Source organism: Brassica napus, chromosome A6 (genome assembly GCF_020379485.1).
Source record: "Brassica napus cultivar Da-Ae chromosome A6, Da-Ae, whole genome shotgun sequence".
Lineage (NCBI taxonomy): Eukaryota > Viridiplantae > Streptophyta > Magnoliopsida > Brassicales > Brassicaceae > Brassica > Brassica napus.
The window spans coordinates 25,622,578-25,643,617 of NC_063439.1; positions in this window are offsets into that span (position 1 = coordinate 25,622,578).

The following is a 21,040-nucleotide window of genomic DNA, read 5'->3' on the forward strand; positions in this document are numbered from 1 at the left end:
AAGTGTGTTTTTTAAGAAACTTGTTTGAAGCAAAAAGACACGAGTTGAGATAAGCATGGATGGACCATTTTCGAACTCAATGTGCCTTTTCGTACCAAAAAAAGTAAGTGCGAATTCATATCTAAACTTTACAAGCATTTGAAATTCATATCCAAACTTTACAATGTAATACAAAAATCTATTTTGACTAACTGTTTGTTAGTCAATTGTTAATTTGAGTGAATCAGCGTCTATATATCAAATGATGTGTCGAATAAAGTTTAAAACGACGTCATTTTATTTTTCTAAATTGAAATATTTAATTTTTGGAAAGATGCTATAGCCGAGGACCAAACCCTGGTCTCACTCAAACAACAAAGGAAACGGAGACCACTGTGTTACTGCAACTATGTCGTTAATGCAACATATTATTAATCAGTTCAATACATTTATAATCTTTTGATATATATTAATAACTAATAACTCATATATCATCTCACCATTACAACAATATATACATCATATTAATAAAAAAAATGAACTAAATATAATTACAAATAGAGATTTTTTACACCAACTTATATATTAGATATTTTTATAAATATATACATTTTATCAAAATTAATCGTGAGTGTGCGCTAACAATTACAAAAGTAAAACAATACTAATCAAATAATTTTTTTGTTGATAGTTAAACGATTAAAATTGTATGTAAATTATCTGTTCATTAAGTTAATTACAAATTTATTCTTACGAGTTTAAAAAAATTTAACTAAAGAAATTAAAAATCAAATGCTTTACAAAAAAATCCAACACAACAAAAATACATTTATGAGGGTTTATAAATCAATGAAGTTAAAATATAAAAAATAATACCAAAATGTAAACTAATTTTTTTTTTCAAAATAAATATATGTAACAATCATTTGTAAGAGGACGTAGATACTCCCTCCGTTTTTTAATATAAGTCGTTTTAGAGAAATGTTTTTGTTCCAAATTATATGTCGTTTTCGGTTTTCTATGTAAAATTTATTAATAATTAATATTGTATGACCAATGGTAATATATCTTCTATTTTTCTATTGGTTGAATTGTGGTTAAGTAAATAATTAATGATGTTTTTGTTTAGAAAATATAAGAAATTAATGGTTTTCTTAATCAACGTGCATAGCTGTAAAACGACTTATATAAAAAAACGGAGGGAGTATCTTTAATCGTATGTAAGTAATGCTAATTCCATCCAAAATAAGAAAATACTAAACCATCTTAAATACATTTATAATCTGTTACATTAACGATAAACGACATCACTTTACCAGACATATTATTTGCCATTTGGACGCTGATTCACTAAAAATTAACAAATAATTTTACGGTTTATGTATGAATTCGTACTTACTCTTTTTTTGGGTAAGAAAATGCATGACCAAAATTGTTGAGGTCGAAAATGCACGGTTTATGTATGAATTCCCCTTATATTCTTATTGAAATTATAAGGTACATTCTTTCAAAGTATGATGTACATTTTCCATACACGAGTTGAGATAAATCATCCATGTAGAAAGAATGTTCGAGTTACAATGATACTCGATCGTACTCGTATCCGTTCTTGCGACTATGATTAAGTATCTATTCGTATCATACATAATGTACGAGTATTCAAAAGTATGGAACGGGCTGAAAAAGTATAGAATCAAACACGGAATCGGCTCAAATCTTCCTGAATTATAAGCGAGACTAATATAGATTTTCAACCTTCTTCTCCAAGTTCTTTGCTACATTTGATAAAAAAGACCACCGATGAAGTAATTATGATCATGTGGTCAAAGCCAGATGAGAATTAAGTTATCGTTTAAGAACTACACTTTTGCTAACCATAAATTCTCAACGCAGTTTCTGGAAAACACTGGTAGTAAAACTAGCTAAAGCAATCATTTTCACATCAACATATTATTTCAGAACCTAGAGTATTACATTAAGAGTAATGTGGTACCCCGTCCACGTGATGCAAAAGTTCAACTGGATTATAATTCTACTTCTTTCCTTAAAGATGGTTAAAGTCAAGTAGTTTCCTCGGCAAAAGAGAAAGCTAATAAACTATAATAATTGGCTCATGTTTGCTGTGTTGTCGGATACAATAATACATTGATATGCCTTTAACAGTTGCACTTGCTTGCGACAATAACTGGCTCCAGTTTTGTTTCTACTTTTCTAGTTTGAAATGTGATTTTCACCAGCTTAAGTGATACTGATTAGAGTACAGAGATGCATTAGAAATTTACATTATTACACGTTTGGGGAGCCAGGTTAAAAAAATTCTTACATGTAGGCTAAGATTTCTCAAATAAAAGCTGTAAGTTAAAAACAATGGTGAATTTTTTCATGTCGCAACAAGTCGGCACATGAATGTAGTATATTGGTATAACCACACTGCACAAGTTAGTATATCTATTTATTTTGGCATTGTATTTAGAAAAACACATTAATCTATAAAGGTCGATATATTATCTTATCTGTATGAAATATTTGCACTGTACGAGGATTTGATTTTTATTCGAGTTCATAAAATTTCCCGCACCTAACTTTGTATATCACATCAAAAGTTTTGTTTTCTAGTATATATTCAGTCACCAAAACAAGCGATTGACTCCCAAAGACTAATTAAATTATGTCAATGTAGGTCAGATCTGAGTTTTTTCCCGATGAAATTTCAGTTGTGTTGGTTACTAGAGATACTTTATATGATAAAATGTTCTACTGTAACACATGTTTTAAAGATTAAAAATGGATTCCCTGCTCCTATTTCTCAGACTATTATTAAAAATTATAGTTAAGATCACACGAGTACTCCATTAGTTTTGTTTAGACAGTTACAATAATGGTTTTTCTTGGTATTTGCTATTTGGTAATCGTAGTTTCAAATTTAAGATGTTTTTTGCTGATTAGTTTAGAGAGTAAATGGTAGAGCCTTAAAAAGAAAATGGTAAATAAAAAAAATTTGATTTTGCTGAAACATAGACTGAGCGGCTAACCACATAAACGTGGTCGAGTGATACTTTGGGTTTGGAAAAGTGTTAACCATTTCAAAACCTACCAAAATTCAGATTTATTAGTCTGTGGTCATACGGTATGAATATCTAATTTTCATTGCAAGCAATCGGATTGTCTGGCGCCGGTGAATAGGTCCCATAAGATTAGTTGGTTAAACCTCGGTCCGTTGGATATCTTAGGTTATTAAAAAAGGACTGAAGGGTACTTACGATTGATGACAATTGTCTGTTCTTAAAAGAAACTTGGAAGAGTTATATTCAAATAAAGTAAAGCTACAATTTTTAAATCCATTTTTCTTTTTGGCAGGTAGATAGTTGCATTATTCATTTTTGAATCAATTTCTAACCGGATAGTTGCACATTACTTATCGGATAATTCTCTCAAATAATTATTTTTAAGTTTATATCACTAAATAGGTTTAAAAATAATCAAAATAATCTTTTTTATTTTAAATTTTTTTAATCTTTTTTTTTTTTAATTTCATCCTCAAACTTCACTCTTTACTTCTAAACTCTTAGTCTATATTAATTAACTCTATGGTATAAATGTATATTTATCCTTTAGTAAAATCTTTTCTGATCATTTTCCTTCTATTTTTGTGAAAATAAAAATGCTATCTTTGAACATTTCTCTTACTTATTATTTTCAAGACATACATTTTAACGGCTTGTTTCATCCGCCTCCAACTAAAACCAACCATCAAAGCCAAGATTTATATTATTAGTAGTTCAAAACCCGGAATTGTTACATATTGGCTTATAACTTATTAATAATAGATGCTGTTCAGAACATGATTTCAAGTCTTATAATTAAAACTATTTACCACTTTCACGTTGACACTATATATTCACGATTTCAAATCACTTTCACGTTGACAGTAGTGTTACTTAAACTGAGTGTTTTTTTTATTGTATCCGTTGCTTCTTTTTCTTACCGACTTGAGTCATTATTTGTTGCATGAACCTAAAATAAAGTGATAAAGGCCCAAGTGGGTAACTGCCAAACCCTCTTTAATCTATCACATCATAGTAGATAAAAAAATCTTCGATGTCAGTTTTATACATTCGTTAAACACGTAAACCAAAGTATCATATTTTTTTATGTGTTTTCAAGAAGTATATATATATAACTATGTGATTTGTGTCAGCATCAATTATAAATATGGATGAGATTTCAATGTCTCTTGCCTCCTCTCGATATTTGTTTCTTACTCATCTTTCGTACGGAAACTATTAACCATAGATAGTGGAAACTGAAACAAAAGTTGTCTATGCGTTTATAATTCGCGAACGAACGAGGTCACTATAAAATTGATCAAGCGTTGGAAAGGAACTAGAAGTTACTTCTTTATTAATTTCAGAACTATTTTACGGTCGACAAAGATACCATGAATTTTTATGAGAGCATTACATAAGGAGCTCCATTTGCAGTTTACTTTTATGCTTTAAGATATATTTATGATCTTAACGGTAATTGCAGATTTCAGATTTAAAATAAGCGATGCAGAATTTTAGTATGTTACAGTGCAACTACGGTTCTTACGTTATGCGGTAAACTGTAATTTTGATATCATAAGCGATTATAAGCGATATGGAACAATATATGATTGGTGAAAAAATATCTTCCAGTTTTGCTAAATAAATTAAAATGTAAATATTATTGACATATTTTTAGAATTTTTATTTTTGTTTTTTAATTCAAACTTAAAAATGAGTTTGGTATAAACTGGATCATCTGTTTTGGGAAGTTCGACCGAATTATTTCACCATTTTTCCGGTTCGACTCGAAAGATAGGTTTTAACACAACATGTAATCAAATACAGCAATGACTCACAATTCAATAGGCCTTTCCAATCCAGTTTTCAAAACAATAGATGAAAGACCAATAGATAAGAAAGAAGCGAGATGAAAGAGAAGAAGGATGAAAGAAAAAGAAGAAAAAGAAAAAGAAGAGACGAATTGTGTAGTTTTCGTTTGGTTAAATTAAAGAGTATATAATTGTTATTCCAACTATAAAATGTGCTCCACTAGCTGCTGAATGTATTTTATACTGTAATTGTAAAGTGTAATTGTGACTGGATGTAATTTTTTATTTTTTATTTAACAGTAACACCTATGATACTGAGATGTTTTTTTCGTTCATCTTTTCCACTATGTGTACTAATATTCTAATGAATAAAAGTAAAATTCAAACCTACAATATAACCATGGAAGCCAAAAAGATAACTATAATAACACAAAAACATACGTGAATGAATAATGATATCATAGTTTTCTTAGAACGCAGTTTTTATAAATATTTTTTCGTATAACTAATTAAGTAAACTTACTAAAACTTTTACAATATTCTGTGGCAATAGAAATGCTGTATTTTCAAAAATACACTTGAATGTTACTCTTCTTCAGCCTCTTTTAGTTACAAAATATGTAAGGAAATACTAATGATGTTTAGTCATTTTTTTGGACCCAAATTAATATTAGTGAAGAACAAATATTTTTTCTTTGGGCTATGAACAAAGAATTCAAACAATCATTCTAACTTTTGCGTGTTTACGTTTGGGCTGAGTAAAGGACAAATAATTGGAAATTGGGGCAGTAAAATGAAGCTTATAGTGAGACATTCGTACCGACCGAAGATGCTCTAGAATCTATCTACACCTTTTTGTCAACAATGTCTTTACACTTTTATTTGTCTGTGTGTGTGTGGTAAATCTACATTCACGGTTGTCGAGAACAAATAATGCATTAGCAATTTAATCGTAGCATTGATGGGCATTGCATTGTAAGTGGATGCTACACTTTACTACAACATTTTCAAATTATTATGAGCATTCAGTTAATACTTTATGTAGTTCTATTTAGGCCTAGGCATTTTATTGGATCCGAAGATCCGACCTGGAACCGACTCGACTCGAAAATACAGTTTCAGGTCCGGAACCGGAACCGAAAATTTTACCTTATTAGATCTAACGATAGAGGATCCGTGGATAGCAGGTTTGGGTCCAGAACCGATCCAGGATCCGATCGGATATTTTTGAAGCTGACATTTATTAGACTTAATGACTTATTCTACAACCCGATGCACCCTTTACACTTCCCCTTGTAAACTTAATGACTTATTCTAACTTGTATGGCTTGAATATTTTGTGTACTGAAGATTTTCAAATTGTTTTTGTCATTGTTATTGCAATTTTAAAATGGCTATGGTTTTATGTTCGGGTAATATGCATGTTCATAGATAAAAATAGACCCGACACTCGCATTTTAGACCCGTAAATATGTGGAACCGACACGAAATACTAGGAACCAATCCTAAATATGTTATATTAACCCAAAAATGGATCCGAATACCTGGAACCGACCCGACACCATAAAGATCCAAAAACAAAATTGAGCATTAACGAGGCCGAGAAAAATGAACATGCACCGATCAGGATCCGACAAGAACCGATCCGGATCCGACAAGAACTGGTCCGGAACAGATCCGAAAAATTATAAATGCCTAATTGAGTTTAAATTTCTAAGATCCGAAGGATCCGGATCTGACAAGATCCGATCCGACCCGAGAATCTGGTTGTCCATGTCTAGTTATCGTAAAAGTTTGTACCAAAGGCTCTTGGGCTATTTAAATCTTTAAATACTTTCGTGAAGTTCTAAGCACATGATCTCACATTCACAAATAAAGAAACTTTCACCCATCAAAGAAGCTGTTTGGAAAGAAACGTTTCGTTCACATGAAAATCAGATTGTGTTTCTTAAGTTGCTACACGAATAGTGAAACTGATTTTTGCTCACATAGTTTTTTTTTTATATCAGCGACGACACGATAGCGATGGTACATGATTACAATTCAACAGTAAAATCATGTTCCACTAGTTATGAACTTATGATCAGCATTTAACGTTACAATTTAGCAACGGAGTAACAGATGTTAATAGCTTGCAGATGTATTTAAATTTTATTTTGTTACGTCCAGAAGATACGTATAGCTTGCAGATGTATCATCTAATTCAATACTATCTCTACACTCACATTCATTTCATTTTTCCTTGGAGTCTTTAAGGAACATGCAAAAGTTTCTAAACTTAATAATGCATGGTCTTTTATAGAACATGCAAAAAGGAAACTGTACATTGTTTTGACACCATTATAAGCTATAACTTTATGTGGCCATTTCTCCTTTTTGGCCCGATAGAAAAATAACACAAAATAAATACTTTGAAGCTTTGAGTCTTTGAGTACCCAAGAAAAACAAACCTCATTAATTAAGTTTTTTTTTTAATGTTTACACATTTTCCAATCTTTTAACTAGTTGATACTCCCTCCGTTCCTTAAAGATACATACTCCCTCCGTTTTTTAATATAAGTCGTTCCAGAGAAATTTTGTTGTTCCAAATTATATGTCGTTTTCGGTTTTTTATGTAAAATTTATTAATAATTAATGTTGTATGACCAATGGTAATATATTTTCGATTTTTCTATTGGTTGAATTATGGTTAGGTAAATAATTAATGATGTTTTTGTTTAGAAAATATAAGAAATTAATAGTTTTTTAATCTACGTGCATAGTTGTAAAACGACTTATATTAAAAAACGGAGGGAGTATTATGGAAAAAAAAATTGTTTATAAAAGATTCATTTTTTACATTTTCAATACATGTTTTATCAACTAATTGCAAACTTCAAAAATCTTAATTGCACTAATTAATTTTTTATTGGCTTAAAATTATGGAAAAAATATAAACACAAAAAATTATGTAAATTTAATGTGTTTTATTAAAATGTGTGAAAAACTAGAATATATATCTTTTAGGAACAGAGGGAGTTGAGTATTAACCCAATTCAGTTGAACGGAACCAATGGACAATTGAAAACTGATGGAGATAAATACTCTTCTTATTTTCGCAATAGATGTTATCACGCCACAACGGTTGTATAAAAGCATTATATATATTGGTAAACCCTAACAATTACAGTTCTAAAAAAAATATCTTTACCCCGCAATCAATTAAGTATTGTTCTTTTAGGAAACATAAAATTTATAAAATTTTACCACCTTTTACTACTACTTCTGATTGCTACCAACATAAATATTTTTGTTAAGATTGGCCCCTAAAATTAATAAATGTTATCAAGCCCTAACAAGTTAGCATTGTCTGTCTATCTCATTTGTTTTTGCAGGAAGTATCTCGCATTTGATGGTAGCTTTTCCAAAAATAATAGGCCAGCATGTGTTTTTAACAAATTTAGTAATAGATTTTTCTAGGGGTGAGCATTTCGGTTTAATTATGGGTTCGGTTTGGTTTGAGTTATTTGGGTCTAAAAAATCTTAAACCAAAGTCAACCCAAATTAGTATAGTTTGGCTTATGTTTAGTTTGGTTCGGTTTTACTTCGGTTTGGTTTGTGTTTGGTTCGACTTTAGTTTGGTTTGGTTTGTATTTAGTTCGGTTTAATTTAGTTTTTGTTTTGTATTTTTCCGTTCAACCGAGTTAATTTTTTAGTTTTGTTCTACTTTAATTACAAAATATGATTTATAAAAATATAAACAAATCATCATTTGATACTAAATCATTATTTTTTTTCATATTTAAACGTAAAACCAAACTCACAATAAATATGTAGAAAATATAATTCAATAAGTTTATATTATTATCTTCAAACCTAATATAAATATTATAAAACATTTTTTGCTGTTTTAACGTTAATGTATGAGATTCATATTCTTTTACTTTATTTTTAGTTGTGTTTATTATATTCATGTAAAAGTAAAATGTATAAAATTATATTTAGTTGTTTAGGCTAAATAGTTAAATATATTAAATTTTAATATTATTAGTATATTTAATTAATCTAATTAAAAAAAAACACTTTAGTTTTTTGGTACCAAACCAAACCGTACCATTTGGGTTCATAAAATCTTGAACCATACGGATTATAAATATACTTTTAGTTTAGTTTAAATTTGATTAGATTGGTTTGGTTCGGTTTTGTTTGGATTTTTTTTGTCCGCCCCTAGATTTTTCACTAGGAGATAAATTATGAAAGAGAATGACTTTAGATTTAACAAAAGTAGCAGATGGATTGGCCTTTCGATTGATAACCCGACACACTGAGATACTATCTTTTCTTAGAATTTTATACTTGGCCACCAAAAAATCATATATCCGTTTTATGATAATTGAGGCTTCGAATGGTAACATCCGTCCCGCACCGCACCGCAGTTAACAGTAACAAAAATCTCTATATATACTATATATCTATACGTTTTTATAACTGTTAAAACCGCACCACTGTCAAACCGCTTGACCCGCACCGCTCAATCCGCTGTTACCATTCGGAGCCTGAATCGCAAGTTTATACTTTCTTGAATAAAGAGATTTACTTCCGAATCAGGCACTTGAAAATAAAAAGTCTGAAGAATTTAACTAAAAATAAGTTCTTATATCATTTTCTTAGTTGATATTTTAATATTTTAAACACTTTATGTTTGTGTTTCAAAAGAAAAACACTTCTAATCTATTAAAAGAGAAGTACAAATTAAATGAACCTATTTTTAAGTAATCTTTGTCTTTTTAAAAATTAATAAAGTAATAATTACTCCTACTTCTATGCTTTCCATTTCTTTTTCAAAATTAATAAAACATTTCCTAAATTAAATTCACAATCAATTCAATATAAATCTTTTAACTTATCTTTTTTTTTTTGTAACAACTTATCTATTTCATATTAATATTATAAACATTAATGAATATCAATAATATACACAAAATATTTATGTAACAATACAAGTTACATTTTGTCTCATTCTCTCCCATAATTCACGTTACTCTTCATTTTTTGAACAAATTCTTCTTTTTACTAATATAAATATATTACATGCACCATTAAAATTATTTACCAACTTACCATGTATATAAAATAACTTATTAGATATTATCGTAAAATTTTGATTCACAAAAAAAAAACAAAAAAAACATTTGTATAGATGCAAGGATCATATTCTAAAAATGGTGGTAATACAATTGACGGTTTACAAGACAAAATTAAATTAAAAATATAAATTATAAATTATTATTCTTATAAATGTTATTAAATAATTATTTAACACAGTTAAAATTTTAAAATATATACTATCACTTAGACAAAATAATTTATTTACAAAAATAAAAGCAAACATCCACAAAGTCATATGATTTAAATGTACACAAACTTAAGCTCATTTATAATTTCTTATCAGTTACATAAAATTTATATTTTTATTTTATTTTCTTACAAATTTTAATATGTATATGTTCCAAATTTGATAGAAATTTAAAAATCATTTTATTTTCTTAAAAACATTATAGCTAATGTATCATTTATAAATAGCATGCTAATTCACAATTGTCTATTTTTGTACTTTTTATTTAAAAAAAATTGTTCGCTATATATCTTAGACATGGATCTAATTATATAAATGTTATAATTTTTATATAATACCCAATATCGGTGATACATTTTACTCTAAAATTCTAAAATATAAAATTAAATACAAATATAACATTTACATTTACAAATAAGACTACATTTACAAATATATTATTAAATACAAACAAAAATTAAATACTCGCACGATCGCGTGGATCAAAGTCTAGTTATGTTTAAAGTAGTAGTACTTTTTTGTAAATACGTTCTTAATTTCGTATATCATTTTCTTAGTTGATATTTTAATATTTTAATCACTTTATGTTTAAACTAGTAGTATTTTTTAGTTTTTGAAACAAGTGTCGGCAAGCGTCAGAGTTTTGACAAACAGTGGAATATTGCATTTTCGTTTAGTTTGTTTGGTAAATCACCAAAATAGAAAAACAGTTAAATGAAGGTTTACTTAAATGGCTTTTCATATGGTAGACACATTCAATAAAAATGTATCCCTTATATATTAATTGAGGAACATTTGAAAAGATGTAACTTCAATTTTGTATTAATTAAAAGAGGCTCCAATGCATAGGTGGCACTCAATTAGGTAGTCAATTACATTCAATTGAAAAATAAGTAGGTCCACATTCGATTTTTATATGTTGTTAGATATATAAGTTGGTCAAACTATATGATATAATGATATGATATGATATTTTCTTTCCTTAAATAAAACCTACGGAATTACCATAAATGACTAATATATATATGACAATTAATGAGTTTAATAATAAAGATTTGATAACAATGTATATCTCCTCCATCATTTTTTGTTTAATTTTATATTATTAAAATAAATTAAACAATCAAATTAGCTATAAAAATAAAATTTAGATTTTTTCGTATATGTTATATTTTGAATTTTTAAAAACGACAATAAATAACTAAAACTATTAAAATTATTATGTTAAAAATTAATGATCAATGGTTTAACATTTTTATTATAAGAAGATACACATGATTTTAAAACCATATGAGTAAAAAATATCATTTAATAATAAAATAAATAAATATATATATATATATATATATATATTAAACACTATATACCATAAGATTACATAAATATTTTAATATTAAAACTTTCAATGAATTTTCAAGAACATTTATAAATTATAAACTTATTAAAGATTTCAAATTGAAAATTTTGTTATCGATGATTTAAATATTTTGTTATAAAACGATATGAACGATCATAGAACCGTATGATTATAAATTCTTATTTAATAAATAACTATACAAAATATACTATTCCTAGAAAAATAGGTTGGTCCATCTTAACTTATATTACACTTTTTATTAAACTAACTATCGAATTGATAAATAACGTACCAAAAAATGTTTTGCAATTTCCTTCAATAAAAGCTACGAAATTACCTAATATGATTAACGTATATGTGAAAATTAATTATAATGAATAATAAATATTTGATAACAATTTTTGTATCTTAGTTATTTTTTTAATTTTATATTATTAAAATATATTTAAAAATCACATTAAATATATAATAAAAACATTTATAATTTTTCTTATATGTTATATTTTGAAGTTTTCAAAACGTCTATAAATTATTAGAAATTTGAAGATCCCCACTCTGAAAATTTTGTGATCAATAGATTTTTTTTGTCATAATAAGTTACAAATGATCATAAAATTGTATTAATATGAACTTTTATTTAATATTATAAGAAGATACATATTATTTTAAAACCATATGAGTAAAAAATATCATTTAATAATAAAACATATATATATATATAGATTATACTATATACCATAAGATTACATAAATATTTTAATATTAAAACTTTCAATGAATTTTCAAAAACATTTATAAATTATAAATTTATTAAAGATTTCACATTGAAAATTTTGTTATCGATGATTTAAATATTCAGTTATAAAATGATATGAATGATCCTAGAACTGTATGATTATAAATTCTCATTTAATAAATGACTATATAAAATATACTATTCTTAGAAAAATAGGTTGGTCCATCTTGACTTACATTATATTTTTTATTAAACTAACTATCGAATTGATAAATAATCTACCAAATTGTTTTTGCACTTTCCTTAATTAGAAGCTACGAAATTACCTAATATGATTAACGTATATATGAAAATTAATTATTATGAATAATAAATATTTGATAATAATTTTGGTATCTTTGTTCTTTTTTTTAATTTTATATTATTGAAAGATATTAAAAAATCACATTAAATATATAATAAAAACATTTATATTTTTTCTTATATGTGATATTTGAATTTTTCAAAACGTCTATATATTATTAGAAATTTGAATATTCCCACTCTGAAAATTTTGTGATCAATAGATTATTTTTTTGTTATAATAAGTTACAAATGATCATAAAATATAACGCATATGAATTTTTATTTAATAAATATTCAAACTAAATAATATATATATAAACACTAATGATTTAAAGCAACAAGATTGGCTGATAAATTTTGTCATCCAGTTGAAATCTTTCAAAAGTATGTGAAAGACTAAAGTCAAAGTAAATATGGATTTAGAATAGTAGTTATATTTTACTAACCAAATACTGAAAAAAGCCGAACCGAACCGAAACCAACCCGATATCCGGATTGAACACCCGTAATCCAAATGAAGCCAAACTATTGTTTCATTCTCCAAAATATAATTAAAATAATAACTTAATTCCGCGCAAGGCGCGGATCTTATCCTAGTTATTAGTAAATGTCAAATTATGCAATTAGTAATGAAGGAAAAAGAAATGAATAACAGTTTGTAAACATTTCCTTCTCCGATGTTATGTAATATGTATGAGTAGATCAGACCAAAACCTTCAGTTTAAGGTGTGTTTTTGTACCGTTTTGAGCTATGGTCAGAGACGTGCTTACAGCTTAATGAAAAAGGCATTTGCTTAGGGCCCTCAAATTTTGTAAAATTTTAAGGGCCCCTAATTACAAAAAAAAGAATTACATGATAGTTAATGTATTCTTTTAGTTAGATTTTTATTTTAATTTGATTCTAAATTCGATTTATGTTTTAAAAAAAAAAACTAATTTATGATCAATTTTACTATATTTTATGTAAAACTATAAAGATTCTACTTCTAATTAACTGTAAATATTTGATCCATATTTTTCATTTTTGTATATGTTATGAGTTAGATTTATTTTATATATTTATAGAATTTGATTAACAAATTATAATATTTTGAATATATAGTTTATTGTATTTAATTTAAACGCCAAGATTTAGCTTTTTAACAGCGACCAACATTTCAATTCAAAATTTGTATTTTTGTTTTTATATTACTAATTCCTACTTTTGATCATTATTTTATTTTTAGTTTATAAAAGTCTAGTACAGAAAATTTAGAAAATGTTTAGGTTATAAATCAAAACTTTTTAGTGTTATGTTTATATGTTTTTTCAAAAAAAAATATTTTATATAATTTGAATTTAAATAGAACTTTTTTCAAAAAACGATATCATATAATTTTTTTTAATTCGCTTTGGGTCCTCAAAAACCTTCGCACGGCACTGGCTATGGTTGCTTTGGATCTAAAGTGTCGGAAGGTGTATCGAAGACCTCCCGTGGAGTTTTTCATGACGAGGATCTGCGAGAGAAGATCTGAGTTGTGACACTCCAAGCCTCCCTATGTTATTGTCCTATTTAATCTACGGCAGTAGTGTTTTCTTAGTTTATTGGCGATGCGTTCGAGGCTAACTTGGTGAAAAGGCAAAATGTTAGGTTTGAGGTTCTGATGAAGGTGGGTTGGTTGTGGGGTGTGATTTCGGTCTATCCACACATCAGACCCAAATCGGCGAAACCCCTTCGTTTGGTTTGTTTCTTCAGAGCACCGGTGGGCGATGACTTCAAGTCTTCAACTGACATGGCGGCAATAGCGGCGGTTCTAGCTCCGGCATGTTTGTTTACAGTTTTGGTTTTCTGTTTTGTATATGTAGTTTTTTTTTTTTTTTTGAAAAAATTAAACTAGTTTTGTATATGTAGTTTTAGGTTTAATCTATTCCGGTTTTTTCGGTTTAACTTAGTTATCCATTTTATACATTAAAAAAAAACAAAATATTATAAATGAAATATATTGATATATATGTTTAAACATTTTATTATAACTTTTGGATACTAATAATTTAACCTTAAGTTTTAGGAAATTGATTGATGGCTTTGTTACTTAACGTTGTCCCAAATGTATAATAAACCCACTTTTCATAATTTGGAACCGGGAAACAAAATATTATAAATGAAATATATTGATATATATGTTTTAATAATTCATGAGTAGATTCCAGATCCAAATAGATTTAGACTAATCTCCTGAGGACGCATAATCCACAGATAGGCTCGCGTATTGGATTTGCAAATACCAAAAACAAGGGCATATATTTGTGTAGTGTTTCCAAAAACAATCATGATGTAATTCATTCCAGCAGGGTTCAAACTCACAAAATATGTGCAAGAAAAAGCCAGTTCTTACCGTTGGATCACGATGTTCCGGACAACAATATATACATATATATATATAACCTTTAACCTGTTTTATTGAAGAGGCGTTTTTCCATACATTCCGGTTTGTGATTGAGATGAGCAAAATATTTAATTCTACAAAAACCAGAGAACTTCATTTAGTACTGCTCAATTTCTTTAAAGTCATGTATACTCATGTTTTTTTCAAAACAACAAGAAAAGCAACATAAATGTATCATTAAAGCTGAAGTAGAATTAGTTACAAAGTCCCTTGCGCAAATGATTAGTGTTTAGGATTTGGTAATTAAAGTTCATCGCTCTTCCTTCTTTTGCAATGTTATATTGTATTCGTCTGGGAACGTTGCACGGAAGATCCATCGGACGCTTTCCCGTTTCGGAACCAGAATCAGAATCGGAAGCTTGCCGAATCTCGCTTCCAAAACGCTTTAAAAATATTATGTTGTTTTTAAAAAGACTTTGGAAGCTTACGATTCCGTTTTGGAATCATGCTTCTGTTTTTTTTTAAATGCAATGTATATCAATAATATATAAAACCATAGTTTTTAATTTATATAAAATATTTTTTTAATAGTAATGAATATAGATTTAGAAACATACAAATATTAAAAATAATACTATAAATTATCTTTATGCATTGAGATTTTTTATTAAAGATATAGCACATATTAAAATATATTGTGTCAATTATTTATGAAGTATTAAAAATAATTAATATAATATTTTTTGTAAACTTAATTTATGTGTATTTTTACATTTTTAATATAAAATTATTTCAAATTATTATAAATGAATAAATTCTTTATTTTAAATTTAAATCATATAAATTTTAGTTTTAAATTTTTTTAAAAAAATTTTATACACTTCCAATACATATCCGCTTCCTAAGATCTCGATTATGCGATTCTTTATGTTTCCGATTCCACGTACCCATGTAACATTGTTCGTCGGACACCTAAGCGAATGGACTTTCTGACATAAGTACGGCGTTACAACATCAACAATAAGTAAAATCGAAAACATAGAAAAACAAAGCAGATTTAAGATGATTTTCTTTTAATGAAAAAGACAACAATCAAAGGTTTGGAGCACATTATGATTCAACGAAGACTATCTTTCTCTTTAAGAAAAAGAAGACACAATCTTATCCAAAATCGTTACCATCGAACTAGCAAGTGCCACGTTCGAGAGAGCACCTACATACACGAACAAAATTCCTTTTCATTTTCTTCTCTAAGAAAATGTATTAAAATGTTGTGAAATTCCATATGAAATAAAATATTTATTTAATGAAACAAATATGCTAAAAATGAAACATGAGCCATTTGTTAACAAAAAAAGTAAAAAAAGAAAAGAAACATGAGCCATTCATTAAACCTTTCGTCAAAAAAAAAACATGAGCCATTCATAGTTCCGGGAGAGCATACATTAATTATTATATCAATTTTAATATGATTATTGATTGACATTGAATGTATATATGTAGTGTATTACAGTATATAATTTTTCATATGATCCCTTAATTATATTCCATTTTGGATGAATAATCTTACCTCATGCAGTGACTGTTTTTCCCCTTATAAAATGCTTCACTGAATCAGATTCAAAGTGAAGTTCTTAGCTTTTGGGCCAACACCCCTCTCTCCATCCAAAGTAAAGATATGGTAATTATGATTTTCATTTTGTCTTTCCGGGAAAAGAATAGAGTAAAAGGATAAGACTTTCTCTCTTTTTTTTTCCTTTGAAAAAGGGTTTCAAAACAAAATATGTATATATGCGTGTGTAATAATTACTAAAAATGTATGTGATGTGTAAATCACTCTTGATTTACTGTATTTCTATTTTGAAATATGGTTATAGGCTAGCCTTATAGATGTTATATATATATAGTAATAGTATAGTACATAAATCGAAAGCACATTTCTCCAATTTGTTTAATAATGCATGTGTCTGTTTAAAATACTGGAACAGAAACTAATTTTCAATGGTTATTTTCTTCAAGTGATGCCTGTAATATCTATGTGGATAAAGTGCGAGGCCATGTCATAAGTAAACATGTATAGAGAAACTATTATTGCTACAAGGTTTAACACGTATAATTATAGACGACACGGATTTCCAATGGATTTCTAACAAATTTTTTTAGGAATACTAAATCTAAAGAAATATATATCAACAATTTATGTATGCATTATACAAATGATTTAACGAGGTGTATGATCGTTTTACACCTTCCAAAATTATTTGTAAAATATATTCAAAAATACTATAATGAATTTCCGGAATCATTTGTACAAGTATATGATATGTTAACGTTCAAGTTGGTTCTTTAATCTATTGTATATGTTATATGATATGAAATTTTAAGTGTTATTATCGTACTTATGGATCTTTTACGAAAGAACTGTTACCTATTTTATATCTATTTTTAAAACTTAAATTGTCAAAAATTCGTTGATAAATCCTCATAGATTTTTGACAGAGGTAATAAAAGTAAATATTGTTTATTTAAATCCATTGAAAAATCATTATAAATTTATCAAAAATTCTTTGAATTTTATGATGAATTTCTGATGAATTTGATAAAAATAAATGTTTATTTAAATTCGTTAGAGATTTTGAAAACATTTATTTCATCGATATTTGATCAAAAAGTCGTAAAACATTTCTGGTAGATTTAGTTTCGCTGAAAGTTTCTGACAGATTTAGTTCCGTCAGCATTTTTCTTATGTTTGTTGTAGTGGTATAGTCTACACAAAAAAGAATTAAGCAAAAACCTTGAAAATTGATTCATACTAAATCTTCAGCTGAAACAATTTTATTTCTATATACATTATAGAACACTTAGTATATTTTGAATAAACCCGACAAAATATATATATGACACCATACCGTCGGATACAATGTGCCTTAGAGAGATAATTGGCTTACCTTTAAATCTGTTTTTTCTATGAGGTTTATTTTCACTCAAAAGGAGTTGTATTGTTCAAGCTCGCATTTAAGAAAAAAAAATCATTTCGCTTCAAAGTTATACATGTTTTATAGTTTTTCCATACATATAAAACATATTGAATTTTGGCTATGAATGTATATTTTTGTGTTATCTATTTTCTATACTTATAAATCAATAAAGAAACAAAATATAATTATTATTTTAAGTTTATGATTAATCATTACTAATTTATAAAAATGTATTAGAATACAAATAATATATATATCTTGTAAAACATATATTAAAAAGTCATTTATGTTAATGAAACGCGGAGTATTAAGATAACTTTCTTTAAGTTATCTTGTCTTTTTTCCTAACTTATGTAGTGTCTTGTTTATGTTTAAGTCTAGGAAAACCTCACACATTATGGTTCTAACTAGTAACTACAAATGGAATAATATGAATAAATAAAAAAAGAATAAAGATGAACAGAATAATAGGAATACTTATTTTTAGGCTCCAATTGGTGATCATATTTTTGGGAAAAAATGATAAATTCTTTGTTCCTATAATTTTATATCATGTTGAATTTTTTGTCAATTCTATTATTTAGAGGTCCCACTGAATTCTTCTTCTTTCTTATGTTTAGATGAATTAATGAACAAATTTATTCTTTCTAAATTTCGATGAGAAAAAAATGAATTTTTTATAAGATAAATGTTCCATTTATTTTTTAATTCATTTGATTCATCGAAGTGTTACCAATTGGAGCTTTATTGTTTCTTGTCGGATTTTATAAGAAATAGTTTTGTTCTATTATTTCTTAAATTAAAATGAATGAAATGGAACATTTGGAAAAAAAATATTTCTTATAAATGATGTCAAATTTAAGGAATGAAGAAGTATTACATATTTTCACTCATTCTTTTAATCACCATTTAGAACATATATTGTTCTTCGCTGAATACTATTTTCATTAGCTTTACATTATGTATGTAACTCAAAACCATTAACATAAATATACTGAAGAAAATGAATGTAGGAAAGAAAATGAACGTGGGAAGTAATTAACTGAATAAACAAAATACGAAAGAAAAATTTGTTGAATGAGACTATCCCATTCAGTCCATGAATAAGCACCAGTGACAATGAAAAATCACTAAGGCAACAATCAAACTTTATGAATAAATGGAAAATTATTTTTGTATAAAATATTCATCAAATGAAATTGAATGAAAAGCACTATCGGTGAAAGAAATAAATAAATGAAACAAAAATTTATTTACTAAGTACACCAAGTATTCATATTTCTATATATACTAGGTTGATTAATATTTTTACAAAGAAATTGTTCTGTTTCCATTTAGTTAGCAAAAAATTCTGAGTGATTTTCAAAATAGATGGTGTTTTCTTCGTGTGATTAAGTGGAATAATATTTTTATCTCATTTTTTTTTTATCCAGTTAGAGCTTATATGCGTATTGTAATAATATTGTGCCTCCCGTCATTATCGAACATCATATAAGTCCTTTTACACGTGATGTCCAATATTCCCAATATTTCCGTAAGTATATATTGTCGCCTGAAATGTATATATAAACAATTTGTTAAGTTCTTATTTTTGCAAACAAAAAATTAACAAAATGATCACATTCTCATGTACCATATATTATTATATAGTGAGTAAATAGTTTTGTATTTTTGTGAGAAAAATATGAAGAGTTATATATTACTCTATTTTTTCTAAAATAGAATAAAAGAGAATATGAAATAAAAATATATTTGATTCCTACTCTATTTCTCATACTATAATAGAATTTACTTTATAAATAAAGTAATATATTTTTTGTTTGTTCATTATTTCATTATGGAGTAAAAAATAAAATAGGATTGAAGCTTTTTACTTCATATTCTATTTTGCTCAATTTTTTTTTTAAAAAATGAAATTTTACATTCTTTAAGGAAATTGACTATATATTGAGTAAAATGAAATTGGTTCACTTCAAATTAGGAAACATAAATATATTCACTTTTTGCAAAAAATCACACGAAATATATATATACAGGGCAGCATAATTTCTATCAAATTACTGGTCTTTAGTTTAAAATTGTATTAATATTAAATATATTATGATATATCATGTAACAATATTTTAGTATTTCCATTATTAAATTAACGCATAATTTATAAGAACTTAATTGCAAACATTTCACATAATTATTACACCACGTATAGTAAAACTATAAATTAACGCATGATTTATAAAAACTTGAAAATCTTTTGACATTTTACCACGTAATAATGATATATGAGGACATTAAATGATTTTGATCATACAAAAAGTTACATTGATCATATGTTTGACAATATGGTAAACGACTATGAAATATAAACAGATTTATAATAAAATTGTATAGGACCAATATATAATTATAATTGTGATAGTTTCGTTACACTACAGAATATTATATTATTACAAGTATAGAAATCGGTTTCTGAAACATTATGATTCAATATGCACGTAGTCTTGTCGAAAGATGGTTTAGGCCTTATGCGAATTTTTTTTTTTTTTTACTGAAGCCTTATGCGAATTGAAAATTTCTTACTATAATACATAAGTTATTGATCGTGTAGTATACTCAAACTTGGTATTTCTTAAAATCGAATTGTGATTAATATAATATGCAATATTTTGTATACTAAAGAAAAGTATATTATTTATCATAATATAATACAAATGACATGTTTTGTAATCGTGTAAAGAATATGGTGCAATGATTTTTTTTGTTTAACAGTATATCCATCGGTATGATTCTCAACATGTTGTTTGATTTAATTGTATATATTTTATTACGAAAATTTAATGTATATATAGTTATGAAGTTATATATAAATAGATAGTTGATTAAAGTATCAAAATAATATATGATAAACTAATACAGTATAGGAGATCGTGTCTATATATAAAGTGGTAAGATATTATTTTAATAAATGGGTAATTGAATATAAAAACATACCATATAAACCGTATGGTTTGGTTTAATGTGGTTTGATACCTTGCTCTAACGCTAAATTTTCCTAACAGATGTAACAATTCATGGAGAATATAATATAC